The sequence below is a fragment of the Tachypleus tridentatus genome, chromosome 11, assembly GCF_004210375.1.
Source record: "Tachypleus tridentatus isolate NWPU-2018 chromosome 11, ASM421037v1, whole genome shotgun sequence".
Classification (NCBI taxonomy): Eukaryota; Metazoa; Arthropoda; class Merostomata; order Xiphosura; family Limulidae; genus Tachypleus; species Tachypleus tridentatus.
The window spans coordinates 39956671-39978452 of record NC_134835.1 but is presented as its reverse complement, the minus strand read 5'-3'; the positions used below and the strand labels follow the sequence as shown (position 1 = coordinate 39978452).

General features: G+C 33.0%; 1 protein-coding gene across 1 annotated transcript in view; it reads left to right on the top strand.

The window, feature by feature from the left end:
• Nucleotides 1–16617: 16617 nt before the first annotated feature.
• The window catches only part of Hdc (histidine decarboxylase), a 38185-nt gene continuing 33020 nt past the window's right edge, over nucleotides 16618–21782 (top strand). The window contains exon 1 of the mRNA XM_076466922.1: nucleotides 16618–16847. The gene's annotated coding sequence lies outside the window, so the exon portion shown is untranslated. The remainder of the gene's footprint in view (nucleotides 16848–21782) is intronic.

Genomic DNA, 21782 nt, shown 5'->3' with positions numbered 1-21782 from the left:
CAATCCTAGGGTTGTTGGGTTCAATCACCCACCCCACTAAATATATTCATCTTTACAGGCATGAGGTCATAATTACAACGTGAGGGTTCAGTACCACTATTGGCTGGTAAAATATTATCCCAAAAGTTAGCGGTAGGTGAAACTTAAAAATATTATTTAAAAATGGAATTTATCAATCTACAGATTGGATCTTTATATTCATTACTTCCATTACATTATGTAATCATAAAACACATCAAAATATGTCAGTGCAAAAACACCAGAGAGAGAGAGAGCCATGTCCATTTATAAATTAAAATAAATATTCTGTCTTTTAAATAAACTGTCTTCCAGACGTCCTATGTTAAGTATTATGTGTGGAGTCAAGAAGCAGATTTGTTGAAGGACTGTGTTTACTTTTTGATGTACAATATCACTTCTTCCCGAATTACCGGGACTCTCGTACTTCAACAAATATTGAGCATGTACACTCACACGTGTTCAGACTCGCTGTACTATTGCTGTTAAACAAAACTCGTATTATTGTTCCAACACTCACGTTTCTTAAATTCTTCTAATTTCATACTTAATACTCGAGATTTATAAATAGTTTACGAAAATAAAAGTTTTAATCAAGACCATTTAATACAAAGATGACAATGTGAGTAAAACACCACATCATCTTCACAGCAACATTCATATCCAGTGTTGAACATCTTTGAATTATGCTAGTGCGTTTCATAATATTTATACTAGAATAAATTTTTATACTCGAATATTACATTTTAATTATCGTACATCAGGTTAGTGTGTCAAATAACAAAACAAATTACAAAAATCTAAAGTGTCTTTCTTAACTTTAAAATTTCGTGTAAAGCATAGCTAAGTTTTTTTGCAAAATTATTTGCATAAATAATGCATTGCTCAAGAAATCAATAAAAAGTTCACAATTAAGTAAATAAAATAACTTATTTTGAGAATAGAAACTTTAAATATACTGCTTAGTGCCTAGAACAAAATGTTGAGTTTTGGAATCAATTTTTATGTTTTCGAAAATCACCTAAATACATCCTGAAAAATAACATACATTGAAAAACGAAAAGCCCGGCATGGCCAAGTGATTAAAGCACTCGACTTGTCATCCGAGATTTACTGATTCGATTCCCTCTCACACCAAACATGCTTACCCTTTCAGCCATGGAAGCATTATAAAGTGACGGCCAATCCCACTATTGGTTGGTAAAAGAGTAACCCAACAGATGGCGGTGGGTGTTGGTGACTAGTTGCCTTCCCTTACACTGTAGGGAAGTCTTACACTGCTAACGAAGAATTATAATATAATTTATCATTGCATGTTACAAGACTTATCTACATTCTACTGACAAGATAATTATCTGACATTTGTATTATTCGATTGTGTTTTTAGATTTTAATACATTTTAGACAAATTATTTTGGCATATTTTCATGACATGATATTTTGCTTGTGACATTTGAACTCATAGCGTTGATCTCGGTTTGCATTAATAGTCACTTTCAAAAAACAGTTGAATCATCAGTTCTGGTTGATAAAATATGCGAAATACATTTTGTTACTTTCTTAATACGTGTTATTAAAAACTACTCTATTTATGAAACACGATTCATATAATTTGTTTTTCTTAATTTTATTTTGCCCAAAATGGTGTTTCGTGTTTTCATACATGGAACAGAGACATCTGTCGTGTAAGATCATAAGTATTGTTTGGAAAGGTACTTATTTCAGGAAGTGCATATCATATAAGCATTATATTTTGTTATTCTCTTTGTCTCTTAGGTTAGAAAAAAAGAACTAACACTTCTGTTAAAAATGTAATATTATTAAAGTCATATAAAAGTAAATACAATGTATTACTACATTGAAGCTAGTTTCAAAAACCTTAATCGTATACAATGTTTTTCATGACATGTTGAATTTGACTGTCACATCTACGATATTGTTTTTGTTGCGCTGTAAATATAAGAATACGATTTAAAATATGTTTATACAAATTATTTTATATAATTCACAATTAAAAGATGAAAAAGTAAAATTTACAGCGTTTAACAGTTTTTCATAAAACACAAGTAGTAATTAATGTTCGATATAATACAAGAACTAAAATGTACAATTTGATTATGAAACCATAAATTATTATTCATCTTCCAATAATTTTCAATAGTGAACGCTATTTTAGTACTTGATTACCAAACTATTCAATTCGGTCATCACTGTAAAAAAACGTACTTCCTATTATCTAGAAAAAATTGAAGTAATTATTAGAAGTTTGTTTTAAATAGTCTGTATAATTAAGATTTTACAAATTTTTAGTTAGAATATTTTAGTGAATAGCAAAGGTTCTCAAATATAGCATTATAATCGTGAAAAACTGGACTACATTGAAGCTAGCAACATGATTAATATTTATTTCATGTATTGTTCAAGGAATAACAAGGCGTTATTTAACCCACCGTGGGAATCCTATTATAAACCAAACATCGAAGTTAAAGTTTCTTTCTGAAAACATTTCCAACGAAGGACTCGATTTCACTACCTGTATCAGTAACCCACTGTTATATCATTCCACTATTAACAGACGGCCTTTACTAACAAACCAGTCCACAGTCTATTTATCTACACTTATTTCCTTTACTTACACATGCAGTATTTTTATGAAGCCTCTTATAAATTATGCAGTACCTTAGATAAAACCTGAGTCTAACTTAATTAACTAAATTCTTTGTATTAGTACATAGACTATCGGTACAACCAAAGATGATAAAACATTAGTGGTTACAAATTATTTCTAGGGTCGATATCACCAGGGGCGTAGATTTTTTACACCGGTGGGGGGGGATGACCTTTGCAACCACTTATGTGAACTGTTCATTTTGCAAGTTGGTAATCTCTGATTACGTGAACCCGAAAGCTGTAAACATGCAGTCACAGAGTAATCTTGTTTCCACGATACTTGCATGTAACTTATGCCTACTGACTGATACTTACGAATTATCGCTTAGAATTCAGGGTCACCAAACTTACAGGGGGCCAGATTACTTTGGGGAATGAGAAGCGCGGGCCACATGATCATTATGTTCAATACTGATAAACTAGAACGAAAGCTCTCTGTAAAGGACTTAACACTAAGTTTAGGATGCCACATTAGCCATGTGGGAGTAGCATACAATACACACATATGATGAAAAACAAACAGAAATGCAACCAGCATTTTTATTTACCAAAAGGTTATCAAAGAAGGTGACAATAGCAAAAACATTTAGCACATTGTGAGTACATATTTGAATTTCACTAAGCCGCAAAAAAGTTAATGAGATTTATGAAATTGGCGTTTGGCTTTCAAAATATCTTTAATATTCAGTTTTGAATTGCTGCATCCAATCATTAGAATTGCTTCCAAATGTTCATCAGTCAACCTTGATCGATGTACCGATTACACATACTTCATTTTTGAAAATGCTTGTTCACAGACATAAGTTGTTTCAAACACTGATGCCATACCAGATGCGAACTGCTTCAGTTTGAAAAATCATCTTCAGGTATGCAGCTGTAAAGTTCAATAAGTTGTCCCTCTTGTATTTTGCTTTCAACAAGTGACTTATGATTCTTTTAACTTTATATCTAGGAAAACAACATTGTTAAAATAGACAAATGCGTTTGTTTCAGTGGACCCGGTTAGATGATATAAGTTATCATGATTTATTTAGTAGTTTGAGATTTTCGTCAACATTAAAATAATGCCCTTTTTTCTATGTAGGCAGTTACTTTGAAATAGTGCACAGCTTGAGTAATAAACAATCTATGCTGTGAGAAAACAATGATAAATGGTACAGATGAAATAAACATGAAAACTTTCTGCTAGTTTCACATTTCTAATTGTATTAACCACGATCATAGAGTTAAATATAGACCTCATTTTAATTTATACCGAATTACAATAAGCATTATATTGATTGTATATAAATAATCAGATATTCAACTTCACCATTAATTCCCTAGATATGTCTCCCTGTTTTAAATTTTCAGGCCAAAAGTAAAAAGTAATAATACTTCATTAAAGCTCAATTAAAGCGGACATAAATAGATTGTCTCATCCATTGTTCGAATGAGGATATCAATTCTTGACTAATGTCATCACAAAACTATGAGTCACGGAAACTTTTCCTAAAAGCCGCTGAAATAGAAAAACAAGGCTCCACCTTCGATTAGGGAAAAAAATTGGTAAACGGAGACATTCTACATGTTCAGTACCACCAAAAGTGCCGTAGTATTTTTACGATGAAACAAGTTCTGGAATCTACCACAAAAGGAACCATTGGAGATGGAACTGTCACAGTAGGCACCCAACCTGTCAAGGATGTATCAATTACAGTGCATCTTCTCCCAGTAAACAAGCAAGTATTTAACGGATCAGAAGACAAGAGAAACTCTTACCCAGCAAAGCCTATTACGTGCAGATATCTGATTCAGGAATGCAGCAGTGAAGAGTAGAGGATGAGAGAATACTCTTTAGAAGAGAGCTTGCAGATGCCAAAGGTCACTACTATAGGTCACGGTGCCACTTCTACAGATCGGAGGAATTTGTTGCCAGCAATATGATAAACAACGAGAAGGTACATGTAAATGTCTTGTTACATGCATTAACTCACTGGGTTTTGATTGCGACTGATATCCTTCCAAGAAACACATTCGTCGTGAACTTAGTGGGAACACCGTATATATTTTCCGATAACAAAATAAAACTTCCTGTCTGTCCGGATAATTTATCAATGCGTGCTCTTGCTAAAAGATATCAATCATTAAAAGTTAAGTCACAGATTTTGAAAAATGTACAGATTGGCTCTTATGTTAACTATGGCAGCTCTTTTGGTTAAATTCTGGTTTCCCGAAGACACCTAAACACATCCTACTGCCATTTCCTGGTGAATCACTGACTATAAATGTAAAACTGATACTTAGGTTAAACTGTCGTGGTAATAGTGTTTCATACTCTCAGGTTAAAGAGATCGACACAGTAATGCGCTCGCAGATATTGACACTGGCAGATGGTGATGTTGCTATGCCAACAACATATTCATCCTCGTCTGTTCATTACCCTAGCCTGCGACAACAGTGGTCAATGAGAGAGGGGGGCATCCTACAGAGTTAAATGTGATTGCTATCAAGGCTAGAGTAATTGTTAAAGAAAAGAAAGGAGGAGTCAACATTGGACCAGTCAATGCTACCTACCAACAATGGTAATAAACAACATCCTTATAATGTTGTTATTCTTCCTCCGAGTCTGATATCTCATAACCAAATTGATGCATTAGACAAAATTATTATGCCCTTTTTTGTCCTTGTGTTATAATTAATTTGTAATAATTTTGTTCAACATTTTGATTGTGACTATTAGTAGTAATGTATATGAATAAGACGTATTTGCTTCTTTGTTGCAGCTATAATAGCTAGTTGTCTCACACACTAATAGACTTCTTTATGGTTAATCTGTATTAAAACTTTATGGTGTATTGAAGTCTGAATGAAATATTATCGTACATTTAAAAGGGACGCAGTTGTTACTTTTACATATCAAACATTTTCTGGAAAAAGTGAAGCAAAACACTTAACAGTGACATCTCACACATTAAAATGTCAAATACTTTCTACTAACATGATGTCAGATTAATGTTGAGATACTTATGAAATACCACAAAGTTTATAAAGTTTTATTTCCTTACTTTCCATATGTCATATAAATAGTAGTTACTTTCAAGTTACTACTTTGTAATGGTTATCAGATGAAAAAAATCGTTCATACATTTGAATACTTTATTAAAAACGTAATGAGATTTTGCCAACTTCAATAGGACTGAAAAGTGAAATTTTTGGTCCTCGTTCATGGACGGTATCATGCATTTCATAATTAAATATTGTGATTTCAAAGTTTAAGCTTTATAAATTCGTAAGACACTATATTCCTTTTACAAATCCTTGTTGATTATATATTCGATAATATTTTAGACTAGTAATTTCCCAAGTACTGATGTATACATATGTATCTAGTTATTTATTAATATTCCAACATCTTACTGTTTTTAATTAATAATTAATGTTAAAGAACCATAAATTTACTCATTTATTTTTCTAGAAACATAAAGACAAAACCCAAACACGAACGTGATAATAGGAAGCTTTTATTAAACGTTTCGGAATGCTTATAATTCTATCATCAGGGACATAGAGGTACAGAACAAACAAACAACATTTGTAATTAAAACAGAAATATATATACAGGAAGTAAACAATTTAAACATATAAATATAAAACGAGAAAAAAAAAGATGTGGCACAGATGAAACAGTTACATTAAACTATGTTTAAATCCACTGAATGCTGTGTATTATTTAGGGTTAGAAGAAGAGTTTTATTTATAGTGTTTCTTTTATAAGAAGTTCAGTATCATGTTTGGCTGTTCAGAGGATTTTAAAGTTAGAGAAGAACATCGAATGTTATGTTTCTGTATTGTGCCGGTGGATAGTAAAGTTGGAGGGTTTGTAACCTTCCTTCCAGTTTTATCTTTTGAGGAGAATAACATACAACATACAGTAGTGAAAGGTGATATTATGAGGAGAATCATACACAACATACAACAACGAAAGGTGATATTATGAGGAGAATGATACACACCATACAGCAGCGAAAGGTGAACTCATGTGAACGCATTCTTTCTCTATTTAAATCTGTCAAATTTTTGTTTAGCTTCATTTTTATTGAAAATGATGAAATAATAAATAAAAAACACCTCAACTTGAAACTTTATTAATCTGAAATGCGTTCTATGATTCCGAATATCCCACCAATTAAAATTTCCAGTATTAAAGCAAAACCTATTTTAACCTCGTCCTCATTACAATAGAGAGAGACACATGCTTACGACCTCAACGTTGTGATATTTTTACATTTTCTTTAGCTTTTTAAATTAATAATTAATGTCTGGGTAGTGTGACGGGTTTACTATTATACATATTTTAATATAGATGTTTGCTTAAGTTAAATTTATATTTAGCAATATACATAGCTTATACAGTTGAATATGTACTGAGAAATTCTCATCTAACCACTAAAATCGTAGACAATTCTTGAGTATAAAAGTGAACAATATACAGTGTGTACGTAAATACTGGTAAGCACTATGTAATGTTCTAACATAATCAGTATGTAATCTTCTTCAAGGCTTTTCTGTTCGTTCTCGTGAGTGAAGAGAATCTCTAATCCTTTAATTATTGTCTTAGCATTTTACACAAGTCTGGACTTGCTTTTCATCCTCTACACTCATCTTCTCTCACTGCATGTAGCTTCAAGTGAGCAGTTGATGACCAAGTGAGATCGAAGTAGTTGCTTGATTACAGATTGACGATCTTGCCATGGAGCAAAAATAGAAGGTCCGCACCTATGATAAAGACTGAGCTTTCTTTACACGTATGGTATGAATTCAGTTCCTATGGTGTGATGTGGCCACCCCTATAAACATTCTCAGACTCTAGGAAACATTGAGTCTTTTCCTATCCAAGAACTAATCTGAGTCGCTGTCATAAGAGAGGTGTCCATGTAGTCTAGGGCAGCCTTTTCTGGTCTCTCGGGTAGAAGGAGATTCTGTAAAGTGTTCTTTACCTGATTTATATAGTATTACATATTCACAGGCTTGAATGTTGTTGTAACCCACTCCTGAATCCCTGAGAAGAACATTTATAGTACAGCTTTCATTTCAATGAAGAGATAAACAAAGGGCCTCTGATTTTGCAAGCTTACTAATAATACTGAGTTTTCTATCTCGTCTGGAACTGAATATTTTATCGACAGTTCACTATGAGCGAAATGAGTTGATATGAGTACATTATACTTAACGGGTCGCTAGCTATCCGTTCACACGTGAGGTTTTTTTGTGTTTTTTTCACTGAAGTTATACAATGTATTCGTAGAAATACTAATGTTCGAAGTTTATAAACGTTTCTGGTCAAGTATTTGTAGCTTTCTAATTAATAAGCGTTTATCACATTTATAGCTTCCGAGATTTATAGTATAGTAATTGTAGCAAACCAACAATATAAAACTGTCTTTTGCCATATCGATTTATAAACTTTTAGAGTGTGGTTCTCAAAAGTTAAGTTGGCAACAATATTCTAAGATACACTGGTGCTTTTGTGAAACATATATTGTTGATTCGGGAATCTTCTACAAATTTAGAGAATAGGCGGGATTTTCGCAATACATATTTAACAATATAAGTTACATGCATTTCTAAATATATATTAAATTGAACCATTAATAGACATTAAAATAAATATATAATAGTAAATACGTTACAACAGACAGTAAATTTTCCTCCATAGATGCAGTTGTAAAGAACTCAGCACTCTGAAGATCACAGCCATTCTTTCTCCTTTCCCCATTTTCTGTACTTGACGCATCTGATGATTATAACAATTGCTTTAAGGCCTTAAATTTTTCCCTTGTTCTGAACCAAACACTCACTTCATATCCTTCAGCAACAACTTATATATTGGTGCTAAAAATACTAAAAAAACGTGAAAGTAACTGGTAGTAGGTCTTTAAAAGTGGCACATTAGTGAATATGGGAACGTCGTGAACTACTTGTGCTTTCTCGTTTACTGGGTGTAAACTATTTTTGCGGCTCAAGAACAATATTTTTTCCCCATAAAAGTGAACTTACTCTTTTTAAACGAAGTTCTGCTTTTTCAATTCTTTCTCATATTTCATTTAAATTGTGAAGATGCTCCCTTTTTTTAATTCTGTCACCAGGATGTCATCCAACTACACTGAAATGTGTGAAATCTCTGTGGTAAACTTTCTATCATCCATTAACGTTTGGTACAAGTGTAACAGGCGCCACTTTGAAATGGTCGTTTTCTCCACACTCTACATAAGTATGTTTCTCTTTCTCATCTAGTACTTTATCTTTATCCTCCCATAGTCGTAAACACCTTGACCATTTTTGAGCTTGTGGAGCCTGGGCTCTCTTCCCCTCCATAGAGTCTCTCCTTGTTCAGTTTTTGTTTTAACTCTACAGATGGCCCGGCATGGCCAGGTGGCTAAGGCACTCGACTCGTAATCCGAGAGGCGCAGGTTCGAATCCCAGTCAAACCAAATATGCTCGCCCTTTCAGTCGTGGGGGCGTTATAAAGTGACGGTCAATCCCACTATTCGTTGGTAAAAGAGAAGCCCAAGAGTTGGCGGTGGGTGGTGATGACTAGCTGCCTTCCCTCTAGTCTTACACTGCTAAATTAGGGACGGCTAGCGCAGATACCCCTCGTGTATCTTTGCGCGAAATTCAAAAACAAACAAACAATTCTACAAGCCTCTCTATGCAATATTTTATCTCACAATTAAAATGTATTTTATTTATAAATCTGAAGTCCTGTTGGAAATTCTTACCTACATATCAGGATAAGTCTCTCATTATCGGTTGTTTCTAATGCTTTTTATTGCTGAATATTTATTTCTTTAGTCATGTATGGCATTTGGAAAGTGTAACTGACACTGGAGATATCCCTATACTACGGGCTTTTACACTTCTGTTAACGGATTAAGTAGCTTAAATCGTCTTTAAAGTACTCTCGCACGTTAAATCCACATTCAAGAAATTGTACTTGGATTCTTTCATCATTTATGCCACACTAACCTATCTCTCAGTATTTGCATTATCATTTTTACATGGTTACAATCCTCTGTTAGTTTTCTCAGCTCTGTAACATAGTCTACAAAGAGTCTCATAATATTCCTAGTTCCAGAAATGAAATTTGAACCGCTTCACGATATCACTTGATTTCAGATTGGCGTGAGTTTTCGACAAGAGGTGGTAACCTCTTCGAATTTTTCTCTTCAAGCCCTTCAAGACTCAACAGCTGTTACTACCGTCTCTTCTATTTCCCCTGTATGCCTGGAGCGTAAATTATGTTATTTTTTATGTTTACCACCACTGGTCATATCGTTATTGTTTAAACTAAACAGTCATAAACATTTTATGTAAAATTTGCATTATCAATGGTTACTTTTAGTTTTCAGCGAACACACGTCTTTATTCCTAGTTCAGAAATGAAATTTGAACCGCTTCACGATATCTTGATTTCTCTTTTTCATCGACTCAACTGAGCCACTATGTAATGCCATCTAGTGATCATTTCTATAAAGTGCATACATAAAAGCAAACAATAACAACATAAGCAATAGCTTATATTTAAAAAAATCAAGTATAAACACAGATCTGGCTTACTAATGTTCTCAAACTGAATTAAAAAATTGGGAATGTATAATAACTGAAAGCTAGTCAAGACTGCCATTGTGGCAAATGGAAGTGATTTTTCAGTTGTTAATATGAAGTAGCAATTTATAGGACAAATATAATAATATGTAACCCTGGGACAATATGTTCAATAAGTGTTAAATACAAACTAAATAACAAAATTTAATTTTCTGAACTCTAACTTACATAAGCCACATTAATAGTCTGTTTGTTTTACTTTCGCGCAAAACAACATGAAGGCTCTCTGCGCTAGCCATCTCTAATTTAGAAGTGTAAGACTAGATGGAAGACAGATAGTCACTACCACCCACCGCCAACTGTTAGGCTACTCTTTTACCAACAAATAGTGGGATTGGGCATAACATTATAATACCCCTACGGCTGAAAGGGTGAACATGTTTGGTGTGACGGGAATAAGGACTCAGATTACGGGACGAGAGGCCAAATCATCTGGCCATACCGAGCCCAAACAGTCTGTCCCAAACCATCTGGCCATATCGAGCCCAAACAGTCTGTCCCAAACCATCTGGCCATATCGAGCCCAAACAGTCTGTCCCAAACCATCTGGCCATACCGACTCTAAACAGTCTCCCCCAAACCATCTGGCCATACCGAGCCCAAACAGTTTGTCCCAAACCATCTGGCCATACCGAGCCCAAACAGTCTGTACCAAACCATCTGGCCATACCGAGCCCAAACAGTCTGTCCCAAACCATCTGGCCATACCGGGCCCAAACAGTCTGTACCAAACCATCTGGCCATACCGAGCCTAAACAGTCTGTCCCAAACCACCTGGCTTTACCGGGCCCAAACAGTCTGATGTAAAAGCTTGTAATAGCTGACCTCTTGTGAAAACTTGTCACTAGCAACATATTTTATATACTTTAGAGATCTCGGTTTCGGTCTGCATTCATGTACAAGTGTACTTACATTTTAGAAAGATTCTTTGGCAGTAGTTATAATTGATGTCACGACGTCATGTGTCACACTACGTATATTATGTTAACACTTGTTGTAGAATGGGTAACATTTGATTATTTGTAACATCCTTCATGTCACTAAAGAAGCGTTATCTGTTCAATAACCAAGGTTTTAAAAAATAAAAGAAATATCTTACATTTTAAGACTAACAAATCTTATGTGGTTTATATATAAAGAACATTCAACAGTTGTATTTTTACCGAGGACTATGGAATTACAATTGCGTTTAAATCAAACTGGTGTTGTGTGGGTGATACATTCTACTCTACCACGTGTTAATCTACAGTTGCTAGAAAATATATGTGAGTGTTCTCCTATAGCAAAGAAACATCGGACCATCTGCGGATCCCACAGAGGGGAACCGAACCGCTGATTTTAGCGTTGTAAATCCGTAGACTTATCGCTGTACTAGCGGGAAGCCTGGTAGAGAAATCTCAAAGAAGGTGTGGATATATTATGAGTAAAATAAACCTGCGATGACTAAAATGTATTTAGATGGTGAAGTTTGGGACGAGTGTTTCTCTTATTTAGACGATTTGTTGTATTAGAATAACGAAATAAAGGTTTTATTTTGGTAACCTTGGGATAAATTCATATTAGAGAGACATTATTTTGTGTGGATGTTTTTAAAACAAATCAAAATACCACAGCACCATGTCGTCCAAAAACGTTATGTTATTTCATAAACATCGATAGGCTTTAAGAGCTTTTGAATTTCTTTAGTATTTCCAGTGTAAATGCTTCTCCCATGTATTTCAGAAAATGTCTTATGTCATCATAGCCTTAGAATGGAAAAACGTTAGGAATCAAGTAATCAAAAAGATACTCTTTTTCGAGACTGTAATTGTGAACATAAGAGATAAGCCAGAAGTATAAATAAATTTGGAAAAGTACACTAGATAAACACAAATACAGAAACTTCTCGGTTTTTAGAATTTTCTAGTTCTAATCATTAACAATTTGCTGATAGCTAATGAAATTTGTTTACTACACTGTAAAGGTATGTTACAGGCATTGTAACTTCCGACAGAAAAATCTGGAATAGCCTAGTTTCATCGTCAAAACTTTGGTGTTTGTTTTTTTAAAAAAAATAGTTTTTATATACTTTTCCTGTAGCAACTATCAATTTAAACTGCGAATCTCAAATACTATAATAAATTATCTACAAGTGAGAAATTATATCACTTGTTTAAAAAAAAAACACAGCAAAATTATACTATTCCTTTTGAGAAAAAGACCACTCGCTTAACTAAAATGAGCAGATGTTTAGTAACAGCTTTTAGTACCCTTTAACAAAAGTAAGTATACTACAGTTTTAAAGTAGAAAGTTGGGAAATTCTCCCATACATATATCTGGCAAACACATGATATATTGTTAAGGAAACTTAACGTAAATTTGTGAAGATTTTGCAATTAATAAAACTCTAATACAGACTATTCTAAAAATACTAAAAATGGTAGAAATCCTTATCTCCTGAAGTTGGCACTTCAGTCCCTACTATAATAGCAAAACCTCAAATTATTAACATTAGTAGTACAGCATACAAATTATACTATAATAAAATCAATCTCCACAGACATGTACAGCATACAAATTATACTATAATAAAATCAATCTCCACAGACATGTCAAATTAACATGACACCAAACCTCTACTCACAAGTATATAGCATTTCACACTCGCCTTTCTTAAAACAACCATATTGTAAAAAAAAAAAAATGTAAGTTTGAGAGAAAGCACTATCGCTTATACTTGCTTATTACCAACCCAGTAAGTTTAATAACCACAAATTGAATTTGTCGTTTATGGTAAATGTTAGGAGATCTTTACCCTTTGATGGAATAATTAATTGTTTTACCTTTTTAGCAACAGCTCATAGAACGGATCTCAGTTTTGTTGTTTATTTCGAGTACAAACTTTTAACTCATAGCTCTATCATCTCTTGATCTGTTTGAGATATATTTACAGTTTTTAACTCAGGAGGTCAAATCCTTTTGATTGATGTACGTGACCACACCCAAGAACTCGTGAAGTAAGTTGAACTAATCCTGCCAACGATAAGTTCAGTTTCGGGGTAGGTTGTTAGATATTCTAATGAGCAATAAAATCGAATCGGGCATATTCTCGCCCCATGCTTGGTATTGCAGGTGCACAAAAATATAGCTAATAATAATAATGATAAAAAGGCCTAACAGATTAAGTTGCTATAATCCTGCCGCGGTTACTGAGGATTTCCTCTTCTTCTCTACTGAAGTCTTTGAAGCTGGTTTAAAAGAATCGTTGTTTACACTTATAATCTGGGAAATGTCTTCAAATAGAGAATCAGTTTTCTATCTTTACTGCTGTTAAAAGTTACTAATTTGTTTTTCAGAAAAACTAAAACGTACAAGTGAAACAAGAACTGTGTGTATACTGAAACTAGAGATAGGTGAAAACACTCTGTCACAAGCTGACTTCTGTAAGTAATGTTGTTCGACGACTTTTTACAGTTAGAGGTTCGATCCTCTCGGAAAACACAGCGCAGATAGCCCTTTCTTTGTTTTTTGCTGAAACAGTCAAATAAATGAAATTGTTTTATGCAAATGACGTTAGCTTCCATCCTCATACAAAGTCCGTATCACGGATTTTTGGTTATAAATATTGCACCGATAAACTGTTATGTTTAAAAAGGATCCAGTCAGGTTCCTTTTAATAAGTCGATAAATGTCAAAGTCAGTTATGCGTTTTATGTAAAGTTCTTATTCTTAAGAGTTCTTTAGGTTTCTTCAAACATCCAGAATATTAAAGCAGAAAATTACTTAGTACAAGGTTATCACACTTGTTACGCTGGTAATTAGGTCGGCAATGGTATTTGGAAGTTTGACTCTCCAGTGGATCTGAGGGCCTATAGTCTTATGACACTAAAATTCTGGTTCCAATACCTGTATTTAGCACACTACCGATAATATTTGTGAATATTTATACTTAAATAAAATAATTATAAAAAATGTAAATCAATCCTAAAACTATTGTATATTAAAAATAGATAGCATATAAGTTCAAAAATTGTAATTATATAAAAGCCTGAAATATTCTGAGAAAAATAGAGTCAACTGGTGAGTCTTAAGCCTGCAGTATGAAGAGTCTGAAATAAGGCATTTATAAGAAAGAATATTCAGATTAGTAAGTGACAAATGACACAACATTTCTAAGTGTTTTCCAAGCAAGAGAAAAACTCACACAACGAGCACTTGGGACAGTTGTGAGCTCCAAAACCACACTTCAAACCCAATTGGAGCAACACCTTCGGCTACAAAGTAAATGAATGGGGCCCAGCGTGGCCAGGTGGATAAGGCATTCAACTCGTAACCCGAGACTCGCGGGTTCGAATCCAAATCAAACCAAACATGGTCTCCCTTTCAGCCGTGGGGGCGTTATAATGTTACGCTCAATCTCACTATTCGTTGGCAAAAGAGAAGCCCAAGAGTTGGCGGTGGGTGGTGATGACTAGCTGCGCTCCCTCTAGTCTTACATTGCTAAATTAGGGATAGTTAGCGCAGATAGCCCTCGAGTAGCTTTGCGCGAAATTCAAAACAAAACAAATTTATAAATGAGCTGTTTACGGTTCAATAATTAACGTGTTACATTGTGGATATCTTTGTTATGTGGCCATGGCTGCGTTATAAGAGTAACAGTCAGAGTTCATTATTCAGTAGACAAGAAGAGATCAAGACTTGTCGACAGATGGTGTTGGACTAACTGACTTTCCAATAGAACGTCATTTCTACAGTAGGCCCGGTTAGCGCAGATCGCCCTCGTGTAGCTTTTGCTTGAAATCCAATAAAAAATAAAATCTTTCATCAGTTTGAAGGTCCCTAAAGAAATTTCCTGTATAACGAAATTAGTACCAACAGACTATGACCAAATTGTAAATGAGTTACTATGACCCATTTGTAGAGTAAACACGTTTAAACACAGTGTTCATTACCATTGTAGGAATCAATTACCTGGATGGAATAGTTTAGACAGAGTTCTATTAGTGGGTTAAGATAATACATCCGGAAACTGACAGAGGACGGTTGTATTTCGTCACTCGATCAAATCAATTTTGCTCTGCTAGAGATAAGTGAAAACAATGTGACACAAGCTAAACTCCATAAGAAACATTATCCGATCACGTTTGTAGAACAGAATTGTTGGTATACAGTCTCATTCACCAAGTCAGATTCCATCCTAACACACTGTTTACATTAAAATGTTTTGGCTATAAATAACCTTTGGTTTTTAATAAATAAATATTCACTTTATTAACCAGTTTTATTCGAAAAGTTAAAGCAGTTAGTAACGTGAATACAACACTCTTCTGGAAAACAAATTCACAAAACCACTGAGTTGTATAACTATAACTATTATGACGCATAGAATGTTATAAATACATTCTATAATTTGAAATTGAAACAAATATTGTTCTAAATTTCTTTATATTAAAACTTGACTTCCCAAGGAAGTTAGTTTGATTACTCATAACACTAAAATTCAGGGTTCGATTTTCTTGACGAACTCAGCGCAGATAGCCCATTTTTTGCTTTTTGTTGAAATAGTCAACTATACTCTATTGAGTATCTCAAACTCTGATAAACTATGACGTTTAAAAGGATCCAGGTAGCTTTGTTTTAATCAATCTGTACATCCCTCGTGAAACAAACCGAAAAAAATTGTTAACGAATTTTGCTTTAACCTCCTTGAAATATTACAAGGTCTTGTTACGTATCTCATTCGATACCGTGGTTCCCATGTTTCAAAAACACTTGACAGGTTTCCCAACGCTGAAGAATTGGATGTTTCGAAGAAGAAAATACACTCTTACAGAAAACACAATTCTGCAACTGTGTTATACGACTTTAGGTTTGGCCCAAGATTTTAATAAATTTCTTAATCAGCATTTCATCATTCGTAAGAGAATAATCTCACGATACGCGTTTTTTGTGAAAAGTATATACAAGATCTTGTAAATTGTTTGTTTGATTAGAAGAAAAGTTAAGTATTTATATTATTGAAAATTTTCATGCCGACCCTTAAAAGTACAAACTATATTTCTATTAACAACACTCTAGCAAAATGTAATTTTTCAAGAGTTTATTTATGATAGAGAAGCCTTATTGGTGGAAAGATTTTTGACGTCATTGCACCTGTAATACACGATAAAACGATTAAGAAATACTAAATTTTGTAGGGTTTCAGTGGATCAAAGAACGCATGCTCCAACAATGAACTTGAGAAAGAAGTTTCATCATTGGATAACGGTCTGTACTGTTACGCCTACGCCGAATATTTGGAGTAAAATACCTTGCTTCCATTGAAATTATTACAAATTCTGGTCGAAGACATGATACCATATGGCTATAGTTTAACTTTAATCGTAAATTATTATACACACACACACTGTTGCTTCAAAAACATAGCGCTGAATAAATTCTGAGGTGTCTATGTCATCTATCAACGCCAACGGATTTTGGGGACTTCTTGCAGCAAGCGACCGATTTGCCTGAAAGAAGGGGAACGCCAACTGTAAGTCTATTGTTTTATAGTGTTACAAGAAACAACATTAAAATATCAAAAATATTCTCTCGGAATTAGTTATAATAATAAATCTAAAACTGTTAATAATATTTTAAACACTTATAAACTGTTCTTCAGCCCCATCCCTTTCTGAATATATAAGTATAAATGTATAATGTAATAATAAATCGAAAACTGTTAACAATATTTTGAACAGTTATAAACTGTTCTTCAGCCCCCTCCCTCTCTGAATATACAAGTATATATGTACAATGATAATAATAAATCGAAAACTGTTAACAATATTTTGAACAGTTATAAACTGTTCTTCAGCCCCCTCCCTCTTTGAATATACAAGTATATATGTACAATGATAATAATAAATCGAAAACTGTTAACAATATTTTGAACAGTTATAAACTGTTCTTCAGCCCCCTCCCTCTCTGAATATACAAGTATATATGTACAATGATAATAATAAATCGAAAACTGTTCTTGAGACCCGTCTCTCTCTCTCTATATATATATATATACAAGATGACATGAACTTGATTTTTGTTATGATTCAAACAAAGAAACAGGAAGTTTTATATTTGAATACCTTTTTTTTCTTAAACAAACAGGAGTTGAGCTAAATAAAGACATCTATGTTATATTTTAATGTCAAGTGAGAATAAATAAGTATCGCATATAAACATACTCATAACATTTTAACATCTGTTTTAATAAATTTTCTTAATGTTTATCTCCAATAGTTGATCTGTATTAAGATCTGGATATGCAATGCAAAGGTTTTATTATAACACGAAGATTTTCATGTGTGTAGATGCTATCCTTTCCAAAATAATAAGAATCAGTTATAAATAAATTTACGATATTAGATATTCATACAAATTACAAATGATACATAATGATTTTGTTTACGTTTTCTGTTTGTTTTTTGCAACAAAAACAAATATGATTCATTTTATTTTTACATCATTTCACGGAACCGCTAGCAGTCATTAGATTATTTATAAGTACTGGTGCAATCGCGATCACATAAATTCAATGAGCAAAATAAGATTCATCAAATGTTTTTATATGTTGTACGGATTATATACTGAATAAAATAGTTCAAGCGTTTGTACATTTAATATTACATTTGTTTCTGTAGTTAAGGTAGAAGTTGTGCTTATTCTGTAAAGATTATTTCTTTATTATATATTATGATTGTTTTTTTAAGTTTAATATCATTATACATAATATGTTTACTTTGTTTTCCTCTTTACATGGATGAAATATTATTTTTTTCTTTTGGTTGTTGAGACCTGGTATTGTAAGAAATGTCTCATTAACAATACGTACAGCAGATGTAGTATGATTGCTATATTATCGGATATTTTTCTTTGTTTCACTAATGAGCTCTTAAAATTCTTTATTCTAAATCGTCAAACATTGTTTATTCCCTCTTTTATATAAAACTTTTAGTTTTTATTTACTTTCCTCTAATTCATTATGTATTTCTTACTTATTTTCATACATAGCTATGAATAAATTTTACGCGTATTTAAGTTCACGGGCTTTTCAAGTGCACCGTGTATATGATTCATTGCAATCTCATGATCAGATATAAAATATTTCTCTGGAGTCTGGTAAGCTTGATTTGTAGAGGAAAATAATTACTATTCCAGCTTCAAGTGTTTCTATTTAAACTCAGGATTTTGCATGATATAAATTATTGTATCTTTATCACGCAAAAAAAAAAAAGTAGAACATCAAACGGAACAATTAAAAATAAGAGTTGTTTTGATGAGGGATACAAAATAAAAAGTACGAAGTTATTTGATATCTGCTATACCACCATCTAAAGTGTAGAAACCGCTTAGCGCCATCTAGCAAATCATTGTTATGCCACTTGGTTTTATTAATAATGTGTTCATACTGTATCACGTTCTATATTTTTCAATATTCACACGCAAACAACGACTAAAGTCATTTCTTCTTTTAAGTGCATCGCTTTTAAAGATTTTTTTAAATGTAAAGTATGGGCTACCTGCACTGTGACCACTATGGGTAATCACAATATCACCGCTTATCCACTGATAGGTCATTTTGTGATGTAATGAGAAGAAAGGTCAATACATACAAATCGCAAATATTTTGTCACGTTTTTTGAGGACCGTTACAAACTTCAAACCAGAGATATTTTGGGTAATTTGTTTGTTTTTGTATTTCGTGCAAATCTACACGAGGGCTATCTGCACCAGCCGCCCCTAATTTAACAGTGTAAGACTAGATAAGAAGGCAGCTAGTCATCACTACTCATCGCCAACTCTTGGGCTACTCTTTTACTAACGAATAGTGGGATTGGTCGATACATTATAAAGAACTCACGACTGAAAGGACTAGTATGCTTGATGTGACGGAGGATTTTGGGAAGTGAATTATGTAAAACTTTCAACCCAAGTATCCTCGGAAGTTACAAATATTATAAGAAGCTTAATGATTTATGATATTATTAAATAAAATTAGACAATATGGATTTTTTATTTCACTGCGAGAGGTAAAATAAAATTCTTTTCGTCAGTAAATAATAACAATATTTAATTTTTTTAGAGATCAGACAAAAGGTTTTTTCTTGAAGAGTATAATACGTCAAATATTGTATAATCCATAGCGTAATTTTCTGGCATTCATTAGTGTTTAAATATGTTTGTGCAATGTACCGTTAAACTAACTCACATACACAAGTACTAATTTTGCTTCTGTGCCACTTTTATTAAAACTAGCATAAATCTCCGCGTTTTGCTCCTGGGCTTAAAGGTCCTCCCTCATAATTCTCAGATGCCGCAATATATGGCTCAAGCTAATTCGATTTTGCTAATTTTCGTCTATAGCTAAACCAAGGGCATACATCCCAGAAGAAAACCATCAAAAATGATCAGAAGACCCACCCATGGTACCTGAGCAAGTGTACCAAGTTTGATTCCGCTTTATTTTGATCAATCTGTATGTCTTTCATGAAACATATTGAAAGAGATTATAAATTAATTAACTATGGATGTGTGATGGAGGAGGGCAGTGACACAAAGTCATTTGCCACATTTAGGCTCAGCTGTACTAAAAACCTAGCCTAAGACTACATCGTGCTGATTGACTTTCTGGATGCATTTTAGTCCTCGTTGGTAGTGGAAATACGACATGTGGATCTAAATTATAGTAGGATGCACTGACTATTATATTGTGTGTTGAATGTAGACTTTTTAAGTGACTTTTGAGCCAGTTAACATCTATAACTTTAATGTTAAAAAAATTATTCATCATATTCAATCAGGAGTACAATTTATTTATCTGTATTGTATAACGTGTGAGAACCAGCATTAGATACATTTTCTACTATTTAAGAAATTCATAAAAGTCAGGCCAGAAAACTTTAAAAGGAATGTGAAGTTTGTATTTGACGACAGAATAAAATATCAGTACTATCGTCGATCTTGCGACAAGTGAGTGGATTAGAATAACTTACGTTACAGCTTTTTTCGTGCAGTAAATATGTGACAGGATTATATAACACTTGTTCTTATTTTTCTACTCATTTACTCACAATAATGAGGCCAGGGAATATAGTGTTCGGGAAACAAAAGCGAAACTATGATCATTTAACTTACTTTTCGTTCTAATTTTTTTCGCTCATACATTAAACCTTGCTCGTACGATCTATCAAATTAAATATTAACATTCCGGACACAGAGAAAAACAGTCATGCTATTGAAAGACAGAGCCTCTTAATTTACCCTTAACACAAGTGATGAGAAACTAAGCCTCAAGTGTAAATGACTATTTACCAAGATTTAATTACTTTCTAGAAATAGAAGATACTAAGAAAAGAAAGAAAGTTTGACTCTAATTAAAGTTTTGTGTTCAAAAGATCGATTAGAGGGTAATGAAGTAATGAATAAAACAATATACTTTCTAAATTCTAATAAAACATTAATATACAACCTTCAAGGTAAGCATCCTTTATGAAATAGGTGGCACTTTACGTTTTCGTATCTCTGTGTACCTCTAATTGATAAGCGCTGAAAATCAACATGTAACTTGTACAATAATCGTCTCGAACACAGTGGTGAGGGTAAATATTCAATACACATATTTTACTTAAAACTATAATTTATATTATTATATTTCAAACAGCTTTCTCTTATTATCTTGTGTATTAAAATATAATTTATGGAATAATTTTAAACCCGTTATCTTCAACCGTGTTATAAACTGTAATTAATAGGCCTACTTATTTACATGACTTAGTGTAAATCAATAACAATTTGTATCCACTTGTGGGAAATACCCGTAAAAGTGTTGTGTTTAAGGGATTGTGTGAAAACTTTTTACCTTTGTGTAAATTTCAGGACCCACACAACATCTAATTAATAAGTGCTGAAAATCAACGAGTAAATTGTGCAATCATCACTTAGAACATGACGGTGAGAGTAGATATTGGATACACATCTTTTCTTTAGAACTACAATTTATAGTATTATATTTTAAAGCAGCTTTCTCTTCTTACGTTGTGTATTAAAATATTGCTTATGGATGTTACGTATTGTAATTTATTTCGGACGACTCTCCGATTTATTGTGTTCGTATGTTAAAGTGTTGCTATTTCAAATAATCGGAAATTTGAATTTGAATTTAAAAGTCCATAAAATGTTCATATGTGTCAAATTTATGTTATTTGACAACACGATTAATACAATTTCTTTTAACACAAATATAGTTTAATATACAAACATAAAAACAGTACAATTTATGATAGTTGTTATTACTAATAGTTACTACAAATGATGGTTTATATACAAGAACTAAACAAACTTACAAACAATACTGAGGTGCAATCCAGGTGCAAGACGAGCAAATTAATTCTGAGTTGACACTGTCACACTTAGTTTAAGCTAGTTAGTT